This window comes from Schistocerca serialis, chromosome 6 (genome assembly GCF_023864345.2).
Source record: "Schistocerca serialis cubense isolate TAMUIC-IGC-003099 chromosome 6, iqSchSeri2.2, whole genome shotgun sequence".
NCBI classification, from domain to species: domain Eukaryota; kingdom Metazoa; phylum Arthropoda; class Insecta; order Orthoptera; family Acrididae; genus Schistocerca; species Schistocerca serialis.
In genome coordinates, this window is record NC_064643.1 from 702,540,931 (window position 1) to 702,566,011 (window position 25,081).

Genomic DNA, 25,081 nt, shown 5'->3' on the forward strand with positions numbered 1-25,081 from the left:
GCTACTATGTTAAATTCTTACCCCAGGTGGCCCACATTTCACAGCTTCTCAACCAGTTGCATAAAACAGGAGTCCCTTATATCTGGACTCCTGCCTGCAGCCACACTTTCGTCAAATGTAAAACTATGCTGGCATCCGTACCTGCCTCACGCCCTTTTCTCCTGTCCCCCCACTGGTTGTGGCTGCCAATGTGTCTGGCTACGGTATTGGAGCAGTCTTGGCACACACGAATAGGGGGGAACAGCCTATTGCACATACATCCAAGACCCTTACCCCGGCACAGTGCAACTATTCGCAGATCAAAAAGGAAGCCTTGCCAGTAGTGTTCGCAGTCAAAAAATTTCATGTCTCCCTTTTTGGGACACAATTCTCTCTAATTGTGTATCACAAGCCGTTGATGGCATCGTTTGGGCCATGAGCCAAACACACAGAACGAACAGTGGAACACCTTCATTGCCTGGCGTTGTTCCTCAGTGTCTACAATTATACTATCTGGTAGAAGCCAACAGACCAGCATTCTAATGCTGATGCATCGTCCTGTCCACCGGCTGGCCTGGACCTGGATTTCAACCAACAGGAGGTCCTCTGCTTCTACATCGATACTGAACATCAACATACATTGGACAGTTTTCCCCTTGTGGGAAAGTGTGTTGCTGCTGCAACATGCTGAAAGTGCAGCCTGCGACAGGTCCTTTGCTATGTAATCCATGGCTTGCTCCATTTTCTCACTTGCCGTATGACAATAGAGCTCTGCCCTTGGGAAAAGCTTTCTCACTGCCTGTCAGTCGTGATTTGTGTTATCCTTATGGATACTGAGACAGATGCATGTCAAGTGGTTATTCCGACAGAATTGCATCATCCAGCATTGAGTTTGCTCCACTGGGGTCACTGCGGCATGACCTGCATGAAGACGCTGGCACGCCACCATGTGTACTGGCCTGCGATCAATGGTGACTTCGAAAAGATGGTCCATAGTTGTGCAGCATGCGCCTGCCAACAGGTGGCGCCCCCTCAATACTTTACCCCCTGGCCTACCCCTCATCTCCCTTTGGACTGCATCCATCTTGATTTTGCAGGCCCATTCTTGGATTCTACGTGGTTGTTTGTTGTGGATGCTTATTCAGAGTACTCCTATGTCGTACACATGGCATCCACCAAGACTGAGGCCACCTTTACTGCTTTAGCCCAAGTTTTGACCATTGAAGGGTTGCCTCGCACATTGGTCCCTGGCAATGGCCCTCAGTTCCTAGCCTCTACCTTCAATGACTTCAGTGCCGCCAATGGCAACAATCACATGTGTAGCCCCCGTGCCACCCTTCCTTCAGAGCTAAAGCTGGACGTCTGGTCCATACTTTTAAGCAGCAGATGAAGAATGCTATTGAATCCTCCACCACTATGGTGGCTCTTACATTGTTTTTGGGCACTTACCACACCACACCGATTAACAATCATAGCCCCGTGGAGCCCCTGCACAGTTGTCAGCCTTGGGCCTTGCTTCATTTGCTGTCACTGTTGCCGTTGGAACCTCACTCGCGTCCCTCCAGATGCTACACACCAGTGTGGGCATGTTCCTATGGGAGTGCCGAGGCTTGGATGCCAACAGCTATAGTGTTCACCCATAGGCGATGAGTTACGTTGGTCCAACAACAGAAGGGGCTTGAATGCTATAACCACAACCAGGTTAGTCCGTGGACAAAAGCAACCCCTCCTGTCCCTCGCTCTCTCTGGATCAGTGGTTCCTCCTGGAATGCCCATCTCAGCAACATTCTGATTGATGCCCCTGACCACACTTCCTCCGCACAGCCTGAAGTCGACCCAGCTGCACCTTTGCCCATATCTTCGTTTCACCTTCCACGGCACTGACCAGGGCATTTCTGCCCATATGCATCAGTTTTGGGGGGGGGGATCTGATATTGGGCTGCATGGAAGTTGAATGCCTGTTGGAACAAATGGAGCTGAATGGCTGAATGAGGGCAGTGTCGCTGCAGCACTGCACTTGCCTAATGAGTGCACCACTGTCTCGCCCTGTGAATATATCAGCCGGTAGTGTCCGTCGCGGCTGGTATAAATACCACCACATCTTGACTGCTCAGTCAGTCACATACTTTGTCTGATAGTGTTCACTTTCTATCCCCATTGTACTTCTGATTTCTTCCTGACGACTTGCTTTGATATTGGTATTTCTCTCTGGTCTCGTTTTGGATTTTGATTGTACTTGATCTGTTGATAGCATTGTGCCGAAGGTTCGTTGCACTTAGTTATAGCCTAGATTGCCTTGCTCTTGTTGTGTAGGGTCCACCTTTCATCTGCCCTGTTGCTTGACTCCAGTTTGGGCTGAAGTCCTGACTGCAGGTGGTCTTCCTGCCTTGCATCATCATCGTACTTGCATGGTTACTGATGTGTACTCTGGTATCCAGTGAACGATGGATATAGCAGATTCTATTTCCTCCAATTTTGAATCTATATTCCCGACTATTTCAGTTTTTATACTCACTATTTTACTGTCAGTTTTTGAATCTATATCTCCAACTATTTCACATTTTATACTCCCCATTTGTAAATCTATCTTTTCTAATTTCTTACTCAATATTTCAAAAAATCCATTCAGATCTATTCCTGGCACCCAGTCTATTTCTTCATGTCTCCCTAGTATACTGTTGCTATTAATATCACTCCCTGAACCATCTTACCCACAATCACTTTGTGAATTATTAATTTCATCAGCTACGGCTGGCTATGAGTAAAATTTTTAATGCACCCACTGATTGTACTTAATTTTATTTCCCCGCCAGTGTATGCAGCCTCTGCTGCTCAGCATTTCATCCAAAGCTGATGAAATGTCACCCGCAACATGGATCACAATTTGCCTCATATGACACTGAGTTAAGACGTCACGTCTGCAACTTGGTGCTGATGATGCCACCCACATGTAATGCTTCTTCTGCTGCTTGGTGACAATGTGATGTCACTTGTGAGTGACACCATGTAAATGCAACATCTACTGCTTGGTGACTTTGCTCACATGGATTGCTGTACCAGTTATGTCCCATGTTGCCATCATCTGCTGATGCCGTTACTAACTTGCGCTATTACACTTTTGCTGCTTTTATCACTGCTGCACTATACAGAAACTCATGAGCCCCCACACTAATTGCTAACTACTATAGCTTGGATATTGGAATAATGTAAATAGGAGGTGACCATACACTGTTCCACTTTACCTCAATACAACATATTAATGTTAATACCAAAGCCTTATATTAGCAGTGGGATATTTGCAAATAATTTAATAAATGATGTAGTGAGGGTTGTCTCTGGTGGTTGAAATCCCAAAGGATAATAACATTGCTTGGAACAGAGTGATTTTGTTTTGTAGAAATCTCTGTTAATTATTTTTTAGAGAAGCACAACATGTGCAAATGGTGGCCACAAACAAATAAATCATTGAAACATAACAATGTGTATCACCAGTGCAAATTTTGGTATTTCTTTGTGCAGACATAGCATTACACCCAGTGGCATGTGCTAAATCACAAACGTACAAGTCCCAGTACACAAAAATAGCAATCGCGGCATACATGCTGTCCACAGCATTACAGGCTCCAGACAGAGTATCTCACCAACACTCCAGATGCAAGATGACAGGCAAAACACCATGAGCTCTGCACTGCACACACATTTAAAGGTTCTGTCACATGACCACTCCTTGATTCGGTACAGATACTTTCATCCTGACCAACATTCATAATTTTTTATTACTTATGATGAAACATATAAAAATCTTTGCAGTTATTTCCCAGTCTCTTAACAAACTCATTCATACATATTTTAACAATTTTAAACAAACCTCAAACACGCAGATTGCCACATTGAGCACTCTAGTCAAAACACTAATTTGACCTATTTTATAAATCACCACTGCAGTTCAGTACATGTCAAAAGTTATCAGAATATTAAAGAAAGAAACTCCTGTTGATAAGAGTATTGGTGTCTCTGTGGGAGAGTTCATAGTTATGACATTATTTACGTAGATAAACTAAATTTCTTTAACACTTTTTTGTAGTTTTTTAATTAGAAAAATAGTATATTCATTATATTGCAAGCATTATCCTCTTTCATATGGTGTATCAAGAGTATGACTTTCACAATGGATCCAGTTGTTAAAATTTACTATAAACAATAATGGTAATAATGCTATCAGCTCTTCAACCATTGGATTTATGTTCAATGAGCTCGTCCCACTCTTGCAGTTCCAAAACTGTCATTGGTTTTTCTCTAGCATGCTTGTAATGAGTTTTAATGCATTTTCATTAAAATCATATTGGTGATAACATTTAAAGTCACAGGTCCTTCCACATTAGCTTGTCACACAACCATGTCACCAGAATACACCATTCTTCCTGCCTGGAAAAACCTCAATGACTGTCTGACAGTTGGCCACCCAAACAAACATTCACACTGGCCCACAGCTTTCCTCTCAGATTTAGTTGGTCCTGCAGCAGTCAGACAAACTGCTTTTAATGTCACATACTGATTTTATTATCTGCCTTTGTTTCATGTCATAGGCTTCAATAAAATTTGGCGGCGTATTGGTGCCAAAAATTAAGTAAGTTCCATCAGAGCTCCATATTTTTGTATAGTAGCTTTGACTTTTCAGTAATGGGTTGAAGGGTGGATGTTGTGCAGGCATTTTGCCTTTTCATTATGTTTCTCATTGACAGTCCCTGGTAAGGTAGAAACCTTCAACTGATGTTGTGTTATGAAAAAGAGTACGTGGATTTGCCTTTTTGCAATAAAGTACCTGCATTCCTTGTATCTTTGGCACAGTTTTCTTGTAATTCTGGTTTAGTGGTTGAAGATCAGTGAAGTTTTCATCCGTCGTCCTGGCAACAAAAAATTTTCAATTTACTGCGGCACCTAGACTCATCCAATCTTTATATTTCAGTGATCCCAGAGTCCTGATTGCATTTATTTCATGAATGAATGTAAACTAGAAATTGTGGTCAATAGTTTCAATTCAGGTGTTCTTAACAATATAACACCAAAATTTTACTGTTAGATAGCTTTTGATCTCCCTCCACAGATGTCCCTGGAAGCTGAGATGTGCTATACAGTGTGAGGGAGACTCTGGATATACTTCAACAGACAAGCTGCTGTCTCTTGGCAACCCTTACCTGTCTGTCCTTCATGCCACATAAACATATGGGCAGTACCATGGATAAGGTTGTGAGTACTGAGGTTGCATGTCCACAGATGTCACAAATGATAGGCTTTTGAGTTTGTTGCAAGAAATGTCGGTATCATATGAAGGTCAAAGCTTATTGCAACATGGTTGTCTCCCTTTATTGTGTTCCTTTCCTTTTGGCTTGTTTTACTGCCTCTGCCTTTCATAGATGAACTACTTTTTCCACTTCAGTTGCAATTTTTTCATCAGAAGTGCCATGCGTAATTTTAATTTTCAACCTGTCACAAGTTACACAGGTATTGGTATGAGAACTATGAAAGCTTAGGTTAAATTCCGTCTTGAATATATGTCTGTAAAAACCTGTTCTTTCAAAAGTTTCACTTTTTTCTTGACAAAATGTTTTATATATTTTATACATTATTTGCACATTTAAGTTTGAATAAGTACTCTCAGTTTAGAACTTTTACTGTGCTACAGTGACTTGAGTAGATTGGGAGTTTTCTTATGTGCCCCCTGAATATTTAAATTCTGTTTGTTGAGATTTTATATGAGGCTTCTTCTTTCCACGTTTGCCACTTGGTGAAATACCAGTTGGATCTGATTCTTTTCAACAATAATATTTCTTATCCTTTTGTTAGACGTCTCAGCTTTTTTTAAGATTTTGCACACTCTAAAACCTTTCATTTTATAGGTACATGATATGTCTTTGTGAGTGACAGCTGTGATTTTCTTCCTCAGAGCAATCTGTATTTCTAAGGCAACATTTACGGGATGACAATTATTGAACTGTATGAAATAAAATCATCATAACTTCTGAACCGTTTGGGTTATGATGTTCAAACTGCACGGTTGGCTGTGGGGCATGATGGAAATTAGTGTGCACTGTACGGTTTGGTTTAGCGACAAAACCACAATAAGCAAAATTGGTGCATTTAGGGGACTGAGAATCCGCATTTCATGATCAAGAAATCTGTTCACCCGCAGTGGGTGACTGTGTGGTGTGCAGCATTCTGTCACGGAATAATCGATGTGATATTCCTTCATGACACAGTGATTACTGAATGGTACGTGAAGGTTTTGAAAGATGATTTCATCCCCATTATCCAAAATGACCCTGATTTTGACAAGATGTGATTCATGCAAGATGGAGCTTGCTCCCATAGAAGCAGGAGAGTGTTTGATGTCCTGGAGGACTTTGGGGACCACAATCTGGCTCTGGGGTACCCAAAGGCCACTGGCAAGGGCCTCGATTGGCCACTGTATTCTCCGGATCTGAACATATGCAACTCCTTTTTGTGGGGCTATATTAAAGACAAGGTGTACAGCAATAACCCCAAAACCATTTCTGAGCTGAAAACAGCTGCTCAGGAGGTCATTGACAGCATCAGTGTTCCGACACTTCAGTGAGGCATGCATAATTTTGCTATTCGTCTACGCCACATCATCGCTATTGATGGCAGGCATATCGAACATGTCATACCTAAATCTGAATATCTGTGGTGACATTTACATGTTGAATAAAGTGTGTGCATGCTGTAGTTTGTAACTAACTGTCACCCTGTAAGAACAATGTCTGAAGTCCCCAGCTACCTGGTTTCCATTATTCTTTAAATATTACTTCCCTCTGCTCCTGGGGGATAGTTTCATTACAGTTGTACCTACACTGGTTATTGTATTCACATAACTTTTTAGCCTCATGTAGCTCTATATTGCGATCAGTGTAAGCCTATCCTGTTTACCTCAATTTCTTTCTCTTCTGACATTTCCACGTTTGCTTGCTTCTTACACTTTTTTTCATGGACTGAGGGTAATGAGGAATGTTCATAAAATCTTGCAAGTTTGGTATAAGAGAGTGGTCATGTGTCATTCATGCATTCAGAGCCTGATAATCCCCACATAGCCTCTACATGCTGTCTCTTGTACTAACAAGCTGCAGTGGTGATGCACATGGGCTATTGGCAAATTCTACTTTTGCTTCTGTGAATCAGCCTTCTTGGCCATCAGGAGAACATTTAGCCTGCGGTAGTCTTGATGTGGTGCACCGTGGTATGCAAGGTCTTCTGCCTTGTTTCAAGTGTAACTGAATAACCAGGTAAAGCGACTGTTTGGTTTTACTTTTGCCTATCATACTCATTACCAACTCACTCCTCCACTTAATTTGCACTGTGTTCAGCTGTAACCTCAGTCCATGGTGGTGGATAAAATCTGCACCCAGAATCGGCTCATGCACATCAGCCAGTATGAATCTCCATTTTTTTAAAAACCTTGCTGAAATCTCTGTCCACTGTCATCTCCTGTTTCCCATAAGTCATGATGGATGAATTGTTGTGGTGGTTATGTGGAATGCTGTGCCCAACCTGTCTCTCTGATTTCGGTTAAATGACAGTGTAATAACATCTGAGCACGAGTCTACCAGGTAACACTGCTTTACCTTTCTGTCCATCACATACAAGTGAGCAACAACTGGGGTGGGTAAGTTTGCTTAGATGTCTGCACGAGCAGGGAATGACTGTCTCAGATAACCAGGCTGATATTGAGTGTTTCATCCAGGCTATTCTGTATCACTCAACTATCCTGTCTGTGGACACAATGTCCGTCCCCCTCTGGCGCTCTTGTGAAGCTATGCATCCTGCTGCACCTCCTGCACACCAGTTTGGCTATTGGGGAATGCACAGAGAACTATGCATCACATGGTTCACAAGCTGAGCCTTTTTTGGTACTAACATACTCTACCATCCTAAAGATTTTGAAGAGAGAGAGCGCTTGAATCAGCTGCCCCGAAGCCAACAGTTTTCTGGCAGTATGTGGATGACACTTTCATACCGTGGCCTCATGGAGAAGATAAATTAATGGAGTTTCTACATCACCTCAACTCCATTCATAGCAACATCCTGTTCACCATGGAAATAGAGAAGGATGGTTGTTTGCCTTTCTTGGATGTCCTGGTTTGAAGGAAGAATGATGGTTCTCTAGGGCATTCAGTTTACCGGAAACCCACTCATACTGATTTGTACCTGCAAGCATCGAGTTGCCATCACCCATCGCAAACCATGAGTTTGCTTAAAACACTTGTTCATAGAGACCTGAGTTTCTCCTGGCGTATACAACTTTCAAATAACTTCCGGGAATTCAGCCAGGTAACACTTTCAGCGACCGCCGATATTTCGGCGGGAGAACACCCCGCCATTTTCAAGGCAAACTGCAACGGACAGGCGGCGTACATGCAAATTTAATACCTCGGTTCTCAGACCCAAGCTGGAAAGATAACACACACACACTGAACACTAGTGCCACCAAAGATGGCCAAAGTCAGAGCTATCGATAGTGAGACTATGAATTCGCAGGTGAGGTAGCATTGAGTCTGTCCCTCTGTTTCTTGACAAGGGAGAGAGCCGGATTCCAAACAGAGTTTAAACAGAAACCTCCATCCCTGTTAACAAGGTTGCTCGCTAATTTAATCTCAACTGCCTCCCGAATCACACTGTCCCAATAGCTGGACGTGCATGCCAATATCTCGGTGTTATTATATAACGTCGTTTGGAGGGACTGAGGCTGAATGACTCTGATATTTTAGTGAGTTTCGATGTGGTCTCTCTCTTCACTCGTGTTCCTCTGTCTGATTCGTTGCGGTTAATTGAAGCCAGGTTTGGTGCTGATTTAACTAATCTCTTTAGGCATGTGTTGACATCCACTTACTTCTTATTTAATGACCAGTATTACGAGCAGACAGATGGAGTTGCGATGGGTAGTCCGTTGTCTCCTGTGATCGCAAATTTGTTTATGGAAGACTTCGAGGAACGTGCATTGGAGTCGGCGCCTTTAAAACCCGCCTGTTTCTATAGATACGTTGACGATACCTTCGTTGTTTGGCCTCACGGTAGGGAGAATTTGAATGTCTTTCTAGAACATCTGAACTCGATCCACCCGAACATTCGTTTTACGATGGAGGTGGAAAAGGATGGTTGCCTTCCCTTTCTCGACGTGTTGGTTAGGAGGAAGGATGATGGATCATTGGGACATGCAGTCTACAGGAAACGTACTCACACCGACTTGTACTTACAAGCTAATAGTTGTCACCATTCGGCTCAGCGTGAAGGGGTACTTCGTACCTTGGTACACAGGGCACATATCGTTTCTGACGCTGAGACTTTGCCAGCTGAGCTGTCCCATCTTGAAGTTACATTTCGTCAAAATGGTTACAGTGATAGACAGATTGAACGTGCGTTGCGCTATCGACCAACTGTACATCAGGTGATTGATGATAATTCTGAGTCAACACCTAAGTCTACTGCCTTCTTGCCTTACGTAGGAAACACGTCCAATAAGATCGGTCGTATTTTACGGAAATACGATGTGAAATGTGTTTTTCGACCTCCATCTAAAATTAGAGCACTTTTGAGTTCCGTTAAGGATGATCTTGGACTGCGTAAGGCGGGTGTATATCGTGTCCCTTGTAGCTGCGGCATGGCATATATTGGTCAAACTATCAGGACCGTGGAGGACAGATGTACTGAGCATAAACGGCACACACGATTACAGCAGCCAAATAGATCTGCTATTGCCGAACATTGCTTGGATACTGGTCACTCCATGTTATATAATAACACCAAGATATTGGCATGCACGTCCAGCTATTGGGACAGTGTGATTCGGGAGGCAGTTGAGATTAAATTAGCGAGCAACCTTGTTAACAGGGATGGAGGTTTCTGTTTAAACTCTGTTTGGAATCCGGCTCTCTCCCTTGTCAAGAAACAGAGGGACAGACTCAATGCTACCTCACCTGCGAATTCATAGTCTCACTATCGATAGCTCTGACTTTGGCCATCTTTGGTGGCACTAGTGTTCAGTGTGTGTGTGTTATCTTTCCAGCTTGGGTCTGAGAACCGAGGTATTAAATTTGCATGTACGCCGCCTGTCCGTTGCAGTTTGCCTTGAAAATGGCGGGGTGTTCTCCCGCCGAAATATCGGCGGTCGCTGAAAGTGTTACCTGGCTGAATTCCCGGAAGTTATTTGAAACTTGTTCACAGAGCTCATACTGTCTCAGATCTAGATAGCTTACCTCAAGAACTTGCCCAACTTAAGACAGTATTCAGCGAAAATGGGTATTCCATCCGGCAGATTAACAGGGCACTAACAGTTAAAACTAAGAAGCAGGAATTGAATAAAGAGGAGAACATGCTGGAACAATCTTTAGCTTTTCTTCCTTTCGTTGGCAACACTTCATTTAAAATAGCAAGAATCCTCCGAAAATTTCAGGTAAAAGTTGTTTTCCGCCCACCATCGAAGATTGCGGACCTTGTGGGATCAGTTAAGGACAATCTGTTCCTACGAAAGGCCGGAATTTACAAGATACCGTGCCAATGTGGTATGGCTTACATAGGTCAAACCACACGCACCGTGAAAGAACGCTGCACTGAACTTCAACATTACACCCGCCTTTTGCAGCTAAGCAAGTCTGCTATTGCTGAACATTGTATTTCTACTGGACATTCAATGGAGTATGAGAACACGATGATTTTGTCCACAGCAACATCTTTCTGGGACTCCATTATTAAAGAATCCGTAGAAATACGACTGGAGGAAAATCTGTTGAACCGTGACAGTGGCTACCAGCTGGACAGTGCATGGAATCCCATCATCTCCACAATTTGCTTAAATCGAAGACGACAGAGTCTGTCGACGGCCATGGCAAACAGCAACGCAGAGGGTGACTGAGTTCCACTATTCCACCAGCGAGGGCGCTGCCGGTGGTTAGTGTGGTTCAACTATCAAGTTTTCGACGCATGCGCAGAATAGTTACAGTACGCTATATATTGCGGAACGCAGGACGTTTTCGACAGTCTGCGACAGCTCACCTGAAGATGACTGGCAGGTGCCCAGTTGAAATATCGTGCAAAGTATTGAACGACGACTGGCTGCAAGCCCGAAATTTGTTTGAACAGGTATTCATTTTGCCTTTCTACAAAGTGATCCTGGATGCATCTCTCTGTCTTGTTGGGGCATGATGTAAATTTGAGTTGTGAAGATTTTTTTTTACTAGGTGTGGGGTGGCTGGGGGAGGGGGGCACAGCTGCCTTCTGCTGCCACTTAAGGGTTTTAATAACAAAAGAAGGGCCAGCACTAGCCTTGAAGTAGAAATCTTTGTTTCTGTTGCAAATCAATTTCAGTCACTGTGAGACAGTTATCAGTTCTAGTATTAAGGCACTGTGCACACGTAAATACAAGCTGTAACACTGCAATATTGGCACATATGAATGAAGAATACTTGCCAGATGGAAGGTTGCAGTTGTATTTCTATCTTCAGTCTGACAAATACTACCCACAGGAAAATACCCTGAAAACTAGCAACACATGGTATCATCAACTTGAGTTGAGCTATGTAGCACATCTTGAAAGACTGATACCAATACAGAAATTGTACAATACAACAGCACCACACACCATGTGAAAAATGGCCAAAAGTTGTGAAACACAATATTACCAATATAAGTAAACCACTATGGTTCAGCTTGACACACTGATACCAAAACATAAATTCTGAAAGAAATCCCACTGCACATCCAACGAAAAAATGCTGAAACTAACAAAATGCAGTATCGATAAAACGAGTTCAGCTACATAACACAACTTACAGTGCTAACAGTAAAATAGCAAAACAACACGTTACACATAAGAAATATTTCATTCACTCAAGACATCAAACTAACATGATACAAAATCCCAAATCAAAGAGAGATGAAGGCTCACACACATAATCAGACAGAGAAAAATTAAGAATACCAAAATAATGCATTTCATGAACCATTTTGCAAACACCCAAACATTAACAACACACCACAACTAACAGAAGATAATGCCATGTGTGAAACAACCCCCACACAACCCCAAACTCCCTTCCAACCCAACAGAAAACACAAACAACTCACCACACTGACCCAACCAAAACCCCCACCATCCCACCCCACCAACCCAACCTAAGCCAAACTTCCCTCCCACCTCACCTCTCTCTCTCTCTCTCTCTCTCTCTCTCTCTCTCTCTCTCTCTCTCACACACACACACACACACACACACACACACACACACACACAAAAGGGGGGGGGGGCAGCCCACTCCCACTTAAATAACAGGCCAGTACCTGTACATTTGCTCATCTACCTTCATCAAAACCTCTGATACACAAAGTGTGTTGGAATACTCTTCAACCACCAGTACTTGTCAACATGAGACTGAAGAATGGAGTACCTCCTTTTTGTCCTCCCAACAAGTTCTTATAGTAGCTCTCAATAGTATTAGCGCAGGTCCCAACCTTATAATCAGTATTGTGATTAACAACCAAATGCTCATACCTCCTACTACCCAAACCCTTATAAGACGCAAACCTGCCAGACATAATGGTGCACTCCTCTGCTACATATTCCTCTATTAAAGCCCTCAAAATCCACTTTGGTTGAGTCTCTACCCACCGGAAAATTGTGTCAGCACAATCCCGGCCCCCAGAAACAACTACCCCAAAGACCCTCTATGTTATTTTTCCTACTACACTTCCTTTCTCGAAACATGACTCATTTACTTATAAATCCCAGCCCCCTAATAAATTACCTATATTTAATACACTCCCCACACATCTCCTTACAAAACAAAACAATCAGTGACACTAGTTTCAAAAATTTCCATTTCATTAATGTCATTCGTCACAGATGACTGTTAACAAAAATACATCAACATAACAATCATGTCCAAACTGAGTCTTGATCTCTCAAGCCACTATCCACTCGTGGTTGAGCACTGCTGAATTATCCTTTGAGGACCACCACATCTAACCATCAAAATATTCTGAAAATGGCATCTTGGTCAATTTCATGTTATTGCCACATATCTGGCATTTACAATACTCCACAATAACACAGAAGTTTTGTAAGAACTTCACAGTAGATATTACATCCTGCAGCTGGTCCCACAATAAATGACTGTTGAATACATCTGTTGCACCCATTATGAACACAGACACAAAGCCCAATCAATTCACAACAACCAGCTAATGAAACACTAATGTACACAGACAATATACAATTTAAAGACAAATGAATACAAGATGTGTGAGGAAAAGTAATGAGGCTGATTTTTTTATCTACCAAAGTTTTTATTTTTTTCAAACAACAATATTATCCCATTCAAAGTAATTTCCTTCAGCAGCTGTACAGCGGTGGAGTTGTTCCCAGTCTTGATAGCAGCACTGAAAGGCTTCATCAGGTAGGGCCTTTAACATGTCAGTCACATTCTTTTGAATGTTCTCCAAAGTCCCAAAATGAGACTCCCTCGAAACATTTTTTTTAATTTCAGGAAAAGAAAGTCACAAAGATTCAGATCAGGTGAACAGAGTGGCTGGGGAACAACAGGAATGCCTTTCAAGGTCAAAAATTCCATATTGGAATTGGCCATGTGACATGGGCGTTGTCATGATGCATAATCCACTTGTCTGCAATGTATGATCCCATTCACTTCACCCTCTTCTTGAGCCTCTCAAGGAACAAATTCTGTGTACATGATACCCCTACTGTTAAATGTATGTCTGCTTTTGCAACAGCATGCACACATTTGACGTATTTATCAGTTTTCAAAGTTGTCAGTCTCCCTGAGCAAGGTTCTTCTTCAACGCACTATCAGCCTTCCAAAAATGATTTGTGCCAGTGAAGAATTTTTGCTCTTGGTAATGAATGTTTCGCTTAGACCTGTTGCATCTTTTCAAAGGTCACACTCGTGGATTCCCCAAATTTAACCCAAAACTTGATGGCATACTGTTGCCCTAAATTCCGCTGTTTAATTTTTGTAATACACAATAAAAAAACATCTTCACTGATTACACTCTCAAAAATCCCATGATAGCTGTATGGAACTGAAGCTCAGACTGAGCACCTGGAAGGGATTAACACACCAGTCTACATAAATAGAACAACACAGCATTGCCAGATCGCTAGCAGTATTGTCAGTCTCATTACTTTTCTCACACACCTCATATACCACAAAAATAAAAGAAAACATATATACACAGTGTAAATTAGAATCATACCTTATGCGAATTACTAAGATGACAGTAGACAATATTTAATAACCAACTTATTACATCCTTTGCATTGTAAACTTGTGACATCAGATATGATGACATGATGGAAAGCTGAGTATTAGAATTACATGCTAAACTTGACCCTGAGTAAACTATTGTAGCAGTATGTGGACGTTTGCCTGCAACCTACTAATGAGGCTTATCGAAAGTTAAACGACAGTGCACTGGCTGTGTAACTGTGTAATATTGGGGGGTTGTGAACAGTGAAAGCAAAGACTATGAAACACAACTGTATATCTGTTGGCTACATCATTTACAGTATACAGTACTCCACTTCCACTCCTAATTTTTTCAACCAGTATCACAACAAAGTACGTCTACATCTACATCTACATCCATACTCCGCAAGCCACCTGATGGTGTGTGGCGGAGGGTACCTTGAGTACCTCTATCGGTTCTCCCTTCTATTCCAGTCCTGTATTGTTTGTGGAAAGAAGGATTGTCGGTATGCCTCTGTGTGGCTCTAATCTCTCTGATTTTATCCTCATGGTCTCTTTGCGAGATATACGTAGGAGGGAGCAATATACTGCTTGACTCCTCGGTGAAGGTATGTTCTCAAAACTTCATGGGCTGCTTTCCGTTGGATCTTATCTATCTCTTCTATCAACCCTATCTGGTACGGATCCCACACTGCTGAGGAGTATTCAAGCAGTGGGCGAACAAGTGTACTGTAACCTACTTCCTTTGTTTTCGGATTGCATTTCCTTGGGATTCTTCCAATGAATCTCAGTCTGGCATCTGGTTTACCGACGATCAACTTTATATGATCATTCCATTTCAAATCACTCCTAATGCGTACTCCCAGATAATTTATGGAATTAACTGCTTCCAGTTACTGACCTGCTATATTGTAGCTAAATGATAAGGGATCTTTCTTTCTGTGTCAACACAGAGGACAATCAGCGAAGACATAAAGCAGGAGAACGTCACATTTTGTGACTCCAACGTGATGAATATTGTACATAACCACAATAAACTCACGTACTTTAACAGTGAAGTGTGAACATGAGCGGTTTACAGTGATTTAAGTGGAGCAGATGCTACAGCCAATCAGTGCTGCGGTTTCATGGGCACAGTAGGACAGCAGCTAATCAGTAAGTGGGTTCTGTGGAAGCAGCCATTGAGTACAGGAGCAGCCAATCAGCTCGCAGGTGGACACAGCCGACTGGAGATAAAAAAGATGCCTTGTCGAGAGAATTACAGCTGGGTCAGTCCATATGAAGTGCTCCAGTGATGGTTGCTTGACCGTTTTTAATTTTTTTTTTTTATTGTGATTACCCTATAATTGGAAAGTTCAAAACAGTTTTTAAAAAATTTTACCTTTCACCTTTAGTGAATGGTGGCCATTTTCATTTGTAAGTGTGCGACGATGTTTCAGTTTAGAGACATTAGCAAAAATATGAATATCTCTGCACTGGATTAAGTTACAACATTGCAATTGACTTGACTGTTTTTAAAAAAGTGTCCTCTATAACATTGTCAATTACACAAAATATCCTAAATTCAAAAATAACCAGTCAAAATGACCTCCGAAGTTTGGTATCCAAATTTTCAAAAATCCACTTTTTAGGCCCAAAAATAACAAACCAAGTGTGATTTATGACAGTATATTTTTCCCTATAGTTAGATATCATACACTACTAGCCTCATATAGAGCAAGAACACTTACAAATGTTTCCGTAATTTTTTATGAATTTTTGAAATTTGAATTTTTTTTAAGTTTGTGGTTAGTTATCTCATGTGGGACTACATATAAAAATATGATTTTTGCACAGTTTGTACACCTATATGATAGCAAAGCACTGTAAAAATTTCAAAATTGATGTGACAATGTGAACAAAGATATGAATTTTTGAAAATGAGGAGATAATTCACGTTACTCTACAACTGATCTTGTGGCTGTTGCCTATTTAAATGGTTTATTGTTTCATTGTAATAAAATTTAATTGTGGCTTATATTTAGTTAACACTATCACCCAATAATCATTAAGTTTATTTATTTTTAATAATGCAATATTAAACAACAGGAGCTTTTACTTTTTTCTATGGTAATAAAATACCCATTTACATTTAGGTTTATTGTCAATAAAGAAGTACATTATTGCTGGGTGTGGCATTGTAGTTGTCAGTCTGTTCTGAAACCTCTGTTGGCTGTACATACTTCATCAAGAGTGTAGAATGTGTTATGTGCTTTGTTCTGTGTGTAATTTGTAATAAATTTTGAGATATTAACTGGAATGCAATAACATAGATGAACAGTGCTCTGTTGGACAGATAGCAAGTAAAGTGTGTCACAAAACAGTTTATGATTCAGTTTCAAAAACGTGAAAAATGTCAATAACTTTGATGAAGTTAGACAAACTTTGTTTAAATATCGACTAAGTTCTTCTGTAACATCGGTGTGTGAGTATCATCAGACGAAATATGTTCTGAAGTACAACCACATTTTTGGAAGAAAGTGCTGTGATGCGTTATAAAACGTCTATTACTAAAGGTTTGAGGGAAATAAAACCTGAACATTTGTCCTTGTTATGTGAGAGTGAAACAGTTTCCCAAGTGAAACGTAATGTGATTCCTGGAAATTCCCAGTGCCCAAATTGTTACTCAAAAATATTTTTTGTGAATCCAGAACCAGAATCATGTAACTTCGTTAATGAAATTTATATTCCTAATGAGTAAGCTGTTAGCATATTGGATTTTGCTTGTTCTAAGTTAGTCGTATCTCCTGCTTCGAAAATAATAAAATTAAGTAGCAGAAAAAGAAAAGCAGCTATTGAAACTAAGGTACAACAAATTTCAGACAAAATTAGAAACATGCTTTAATAATACAGATATCAACATTATTTCTAAAGAAGAAGAAAACCTACCACCGGGTTCATCTGACACTGGATACTTGAGCTTAATAGTGAAATTAAAAATTAAACTTTCAGTGACATCTAGAGAGGAAAAAGTTAAAATTTTAAGTTTGCTCCCTGACTCATGGTCAAGAGTAAAAATAGTTCACGAATTCAACATTTCTCATCGTTTGGTTAAACTAACCTGAAAATTAGTGAAAGAGCAAGGCATTCTTCTAGTTTTAGGAAAGAAGAAAGGAGTAGGTATAAGTGAAGAAACAATTAAAAAGATCCAGCAGTTTTTTGAAAATGATGAAAACAGTAGAATGTGCCCAGGTTGCAAAGATAGCAAAAGAGTTGTTATAAATGGAGTTAAAGTAACAAAGCAGAAACGACTAGCGCTGTCAAATTTAAATGAACTTTATGTAGCTTTCAAAAATTCTCATCCTGAATGCAAAATTGAAAGGTCAAAATTTTGTGACCTCTGCCCTAAGTGGTGTATTTTGGCTGGATCCTCAGACACACACTCCGTATGTGTTTGTTTATATCATCGAAATGTGAAACTGATGATTGCAGATGCAAAACTCAATGATCTTAAGTACAAAGAGTTAAAGAGTTACTAGATTTAATGGTCTGTGACACTTATCAATTATGACTGCATGATGAGTTTCTGTATTAAATGCCCTTGTAAGGAAACTGTTATTGAATTGTTTCACGAATATGATGAGGAAATGCCAAACAGTATTACCTTAAAAAAGTGGGTCACAACTGACAGGGCAGAAATGATAACAGAGGTTAAATATCAGGAACAGTACTTGAAATCTTTAATTGATAACTTACAAAAATACAAAAGTCACCACTATGTTTCTAAAATCCAAAGTAAGTATTTGAAGGACAAAAAAAGCACAACTTCATGAAACTGAATGCTTAGTGCTAGCTGATTTTGCAGAAAATTCTACACTTGTGGTTCAGGATGCAATACAAGTGTACTACTGGGTCAATGACCAGGCAACAGTGCATCCAGTTATTCATCATCATCATCATTTAAGACTGATTATGCCTTTCAGCGTTCAGTCTGGAGCATAGCCTCCTTATAAAATTCCTCCATGATCCCTTATTCAGTGCTAACATTGGTGCCTCTTCTGATGTTAAACCTATTACTTCAAAATCATTCTTAACTGAATCCAATTATTCTCTACTTTAAAAATGAGAAAGATGAAGATCGCAGTTCTTCAATTTGCTTTCTAAGTGACTACTTGGAACACAACACTTTGGCTGTACATGTGTTTCAAAAGTATGTAATAAATTCCATAAAAGAAAATTTTCCCAAGGTTGAGAAGCTGATATACTTTTCAGATGGAAGTGGTAGTCAGTATAAGAACAAAAAGAATTTTTCAGATCTGTGCAACCACAAAGTAGGCTTTGGGTTGGAGGCTGAATGGCACTTTTTTGCATCTTGCCATTGTAAAAATGCATGTGATGGAGTAGTAGGTACAACAAAATGTGAAGTAAGTAAAGCCAGCCTACAAAGACCAACCACAGACCAAATTCTCACAGTACAGGACATGTATGTCTTTTGCAAGGATAATATTAAAGGCATTACCTATTTTCTGATCAAGAAAGATGAAGTGGTTCTGCATATGAAAACAACACTTCAAACTCGATTTGAAAACAGTACAGCAATAAAAGGAACAAGGCATTTCCTCAAATTCCTTGGCATTGCAGAAAACTTAGTTTGATGCTATGTAACATCATAAACTGCAATTTATGAGGATCATTGTGCCAGTAAAATTACATCTGTCTTTAACGTTGAATGACATAGTGGCATGTGTGTATGATGGACAGTGGTGGCTTGCAGAGTTTGAAAGAATAAGTTTGGAAAACAGTGATGTTTTTGTGCATTTTTACTACCCTGCTGGCCCAAGAACATCATTCAAGAAATCTTCTAGTGACAATGTTTGGATACCAATGAAAAATGTTTTAAGGAAACTTACAGTGCTTGAACTTACCACAGCAACTGGGAGGTATTATTCTATATCACAGAAGCTTTCTGTAGAAATAAGTGTTAACATTCACCACGAGGTTCAGGAACAGTCGCATCTCGAAGGATGTTAATTGAAAATATTTATTTTAAGTATGTCAAAATAATATAAATGTTAATTTCAGTGATGTTTCAGTTTTTTGTATATAATTCAGTACCTTACTTCAATAATAATTGACTATATCCCGCCAATACCACACATGAATAGGAAACAGCCATAAGATCAATTGTAGAGTAATGTGAATTATCTCCTCAGTTTCAAAAATTCATATCTTTGTTCACATTGTCATATCAATTTTGAAATTTTTACAGTACATTGCTATCATATAGGTGTACAAACTGTGCAAAAATCATATTTTTATATGTAGTCCCACATGAGATAACTAACCACAAACTTAAAAAAAAGAAAATTTTCAAATTTCAAAAATTCATAATAAATTAAGGAAACATTTGTAAGCGTTCTTGCTCTGTATGAGACTAGTAGTGTATGATATCTAACTATAGGAAAAAAATAGACTGTCATAAATCACACCTTGTTTGTTATTTTTTGTCCCAAAAAGTGGATTTTTGAAAATTTGGATACCAAACTTTGGGGGTCATTTTGACTGGTTGTTTTTAAATTTAGGGTTGTTGTTGTTGTTGTCATCAGTCCTGAGACTGGTTTGATGCAGCTCTCCATGCTACTCTATCCTGTGCAAGCTTCTTAATCTCCCAGTACTTACTGCAACCTACATCCTTCTGAATCTGCTTAGTGTATTCATCTCTTGGCCTCCCTCTACGATTTTTACCCTCCACGCTGCCCTCCAATGCTAAACTTGTGATCCCTTGATGCCTCAGAACATGTCCTACCAACCAGTCCCTTCATCTTGTCAAGTTGTGCCACAAACTCCTCTTCTCCCCAATTCTATTCAATACCTCCTCATTAGTTATGTGATCTACCCATCTAATCTTCAGCATTCTTCTGTAGCACCACATTTCGAAAGCTTCTATTCTCTTCTTGTCCAAACTAGTTATTGTCCATGTTTCACTTCCATATATGGCTACACTCCGTACAAATACTTTCAGAAACGACTTCCTGACACTTACATCTATACTTGATGCTAACAAATTTCTCTTCTTGAGAAATTCCTTTCCTTGCCATTGCCAGTCTACATTTTATTTCCTCTCTACTTCCACCATCATCAGTTATTTTGCTCCCCAAATAGCAAAACTCCTTTAATAATTTAAGTGTCTCATTTCATAATCTAATTCCCTCAGGATCACCCGACTTAATTCGACTACATTCCATTATCCTCGTTTTGCTTTTGAAGATGTTCATCTTATATCCTCCTTTCCAGACACTGTCCATTACGTTCAACTGCTCTTCCAAGTCCTTTGCTGTCTCTGACAGAATTACAATGTCATCGGCGAACCTCAACGTTTTCATTTCTTCTCCATGGACTCCAAATTTTTCTTTTGTTTTTTTTACTGCTTGCTCAATATACAGATTGAATAACATTGGGGACAAGCTACAACCCTGTCTCATTCACTTCCCAACTGCTGCTTCCCTTTCATGCCCCTCGACTCTTATAACTGCCATCTGCTTTCTGTACAAATTGTAAATAGCCTTTTGCTCCCTGTATTTTACCCCTGCCACCTTTAGAATTTGAAAGAGAGTATTCCAGTAAACATTGTCAAAAGCTTTCTCTAAGTCCACAAATGGTAGAAATGTAGGTTTGCCTTTCCTTAATATATTTTCTAAGATAAGTCGTACGGCCAGTATTGCCTTATGTGTTCCAACATTTCTGTGGAATCCAAACTGATCTTCACCGAGGTCGGTTTCTACCAATTTTTCCATTCGTCTGTAAAGAATTCGCGTTAGTATTTTGCAGCTGTGACTTATTAAACTGATAGTTTGGTAATTTTCACATCTGTCAACACCTGCTGTCTTCGGGATTGGAATTATTATATTCTTCTTGAAGTCTGAGGGTATTTCGCCTGTCTCATACATCTTGCTCAACGGATGGTAGAGTTTTGTCAGGACAGGCTCTCCCAAGGCCATCAGTAGTTCCAATGGAATGTTGTCTACTCAAGTCTTTCAGTGCTCTGTTAAACTCTTCACGCAGTATCGTATCTCCCATTTCATCTTCATCTACATCCTCTTCCATTTCCATAATATTGTCCTCAAGTACATCGCTCTTGTATAGACCCTCTATATACTCCTTCCACCTTTCTGATTTCCCCTCTTTGCTTAGAACTGGGTTTACATCTGAGCTCTTGATATTCATACAAGTGCCTCTCTTTTCTCCAAAGGTCTCTTTAATTTTCCTGTAGGCAGTATCTATCTTACCCCTAGTGAGATAAGCCTCTACATCCTTACATTTGTCCTCTAGCCATGCCTGCTTAGCCATTTTGCACTTCCTGTCGATCTCATTTTTGAGACATTTGTATTCCTTTTTGCCTGCTTCATTCACTGCGTTTTTATATTTTCTCCTTTCATCAATTAAATTCAATATTCTTCTGTTATGCAAGGATTTCTACTAGCCCTCGTCTTTTTACCTACTTGATCCTCTGCTGCCTACACTACTTCATCCCTCAAAGTTACCCATTCATCTTCTACAGTTTTTTTTCCCCCCATTCCTGTCAATTGTTCCCTTATGCTGTCCCTGAAACTCTGTACAACCTCTGGTTTAGTCAGTTTATCCAGGTCCCATCTCCTTAAATTCCCACCTTTTTGCAGTTTCTTCAGTTTTAATCTACAGTTCATAACCAATAGATTGTGGTCAGAGTCCACAACTGCCCCTGAAAATGTCTTACAATTTAAAACCTGGTTCCTAAATCTCTGTCTTACCATTATATAATCTATCCGATATCTTCTAGGATCTCCAGGATTCTTCCATGTATACAACCTTCTTTTATGATTCTTGAACCAAGCGTTAGCTATGATTAGATTAAGGTATTTTGTGTAATAGACAATGTTGTAGAGGGCACTTTCTAATAACAATCATGTTAATGGCAATGTTGTAACTTAACCCAGTGCATAGATATTCATATTTTTGCTAACGTCTCTAAACTGAAACATCGTCGCGCACTTACAAATGAAAATGGCCACCATTCAGTAAAGGTGAGAAGTAAAATTTTTTTAAAAACTGTTTTGAACTTCTCAATCATAGGGTAATCACATATAAAAAGTTAAATTATTTAAAAATGGTCAATCAACCAACTTAATTTTTATTAAACTGCTTCATTTGGAACCCAGCTTGTAGCACCCATGCAGACGACAGATCCAGACAACAACTGCAGCCTCAGCAGCAGACGAGTGAATAAGAATAAGGTAACTTCATAGCAAAAACTGCTTTATAATAAGTGATATATAATGAGTGGCCTTAACAAACAAGACAGTGTGAAGGGACAACAGGAGATGTGTGGCTAGCTGCTGCAGCATTATCTTATCTTCAGAGATATCACAGCTTAACCAATTGCACGAAAAGGAATATTTGTACTGTCAATGAAAAAACATGGGAACTTTTTGATTTGCATTTTAAAACTTCCCTTTTGTATCTAAGCTTATTGAATGATGTTGCTAGACCTTTTTATCATTTTAATCTTTGCCACTTTGCAGAAATATTTCTACATTAAAACTGGATTGTGATAAGAACTAACTTATTTTTCCATGTACAAAAATTGAACATCAGATACTGGACCCCTGTTTCCTTTTTTTTAGCAAATTTTGTACACTGCATGACTTGATGGTGAGTCAAATGAGAAACCTGATAAGCCCACATTTCCAACCTACACTTCCTACTCAAAATAAATCATGAAGAATCCTGTACCGTTCTGCCTCTTTTTCACCTACCTTGCTCCTTTTCAGGTGTTGCTTTCTAACCTGCATTAAACATTTGCTGTTAATTTACATGTTATTTTGCAAATTATACTCAAATACTCACATCAACATCTGAGAATCAAAGCATGCTCCTTCTTGTACTTTACTGCATATTAACATAAAAGTCCAGATTATTATTCATCATAGTGTTTGATGTGCTGCCTCCAGCTTAACTCTCCAAAAAATTTACATAGACCATAAAACTGTCAGGGGTGCAGTAGTTTGATTCTTTGCTTTAGTTATGATAATAATATCCTTCAAATTTAGTGACCAGCTTGGCATTGATATCCAACATCTCTAGTCCATGTTCTCATTGGTAGATGACTCTGTCATTGCCGCATGTATCTTACGCAGTATAATATACAAGTAACATAACTTTACAGTCACAATTAATATGAACTGGAAGATAAAAATTTGTCCTTCACACAACTCATCACAAGTAATATATTTATTACCTAAACTTGGGTTAAAAGTGGCATTATGAAAGATGAAAGACATTTACGGAGAATTCTTCCATTGACCACATACAGATGACCTACTGATCATATTGATGGGAAGTACTTTGGATTGTGAAGCTCCTAATCAAATTTAGGAATAGCAACTACCATAGCATACCTGGAGACTGAGGAAATGTACTATGGGGTGCCCTTAGACAGTAAAGATACACCATCTAAATACTCATGAATATTTCACAGTGATAAAGAATATACAGAAATTAAGTATTTTGGGGTTGCAAGGAGCTGTGCAACTTGACAAGGCTAACTTTTAAACAAGTGGGAGTACAATAAGAGTTTGTTGAGAAAATATGCAACTAATCGTCAACTTGCAGTATTTCAATAGAGCCATTACAAAGAAATATGTTATACTTTCATTAATTTGCAGGTAAATTAAATGTTGACTGCATCAAGGAAAAATAATTTGGAATAGTTTATTACTTGCAGGAATAATGTATTGTAAGAATAATAAGAACAAGTTTGAAGAGAAGACACACAAAGCTTGAATGCATTGTGCATGAAGACTGAATTCTGTAAGGCATTCATTTGTAATGTCATTTCAGAGAAATGAAGTCATAGAATATAATATATGCAAAACTAGAAAAAAATTAAAATATAAAATTACTCAAAAAATTTGAAAAATAGATATTCATAATTTTTCAGTAACATAGAATTTAAAAAGAAAGTGTAAACCAAAAGAGAAAAGCAGAAATGAAATGGACCACCTCAACAACTGTGTTCTGTCAACTGAACCTTCTATGCTAGAGCACCATGAAATATGTAAGATTTTTCATATTGTTCCCTTCAGGAATTTGCATTATTGTTTTAGATTACACTGTCGTACAATTAGTTATGGGCTGTAAGTAAGTAAATTTTTGTGCAATGTGATTTTTGCTGCTCTTACAGTAAATAGACTGTTCCATTTGTTTTCAGGCATGTATCTGAGCCATTGTCATGTATTCTCCCAACATTTTAGATGAAAATTTTCCTGTTATTTCAAGGTAGGTTGTGAACTGCCTTAAGAGTTAAAATTCTTGGAATGCCAATAAGATGTAACTCAAACATTTCTGGTAAAATTCAAAGCATGTGCATCACACAATTTGCACAGCAGTGTTTCACAATCATGTAAAAACTTCTACAATATGTTGAGGAGGAATGAATCAAAGGCAAAATATTGAAAGTGTCATACAAAAAAGGCCAACGGCCATGCCGCAGTGGTAACACCGGTTCCCATCAGATCACCGAAGTTAAGCGCTGTCGGGCTGGGTAGCACTTGGATGGGTGACCATGCGGTCTGCCGAGTGCTGTTGGCTTGGTTGAGAAGTAGCGGCTCTGGTCTCAGAAACTGACATACAGCCGGGAGAGCGGTGTGCTGACCACATGCCCCTCCATATCCGCATCCAGTGATGCCTGTAGGCTGAGGATGACACAGCAGCCAGTCGGTACTGTTGGGCCTTCATGGCCTATTTGGGAGGAGTTTTTTTTACTCATATTATGTATGACTAAAAAAAAAAGCTCTGTTTAGTATCCTACAGTGATTCAG

General features: G+C 39.6%; 1 pseudogene; it reads left to right on the forward strand.

The window, feature by feature from the left end:
- Positions 1-24,734: 24,734 nt before the first annotated feature.
- On the forward strand, positions 24,735-24,851 carry LOC126485245 (5S ribosomal RNA; annotated as a pseudogene).
- The last annotated feature ends 230 nt before the right edge of the window (positions 24,852-25,081 follow it).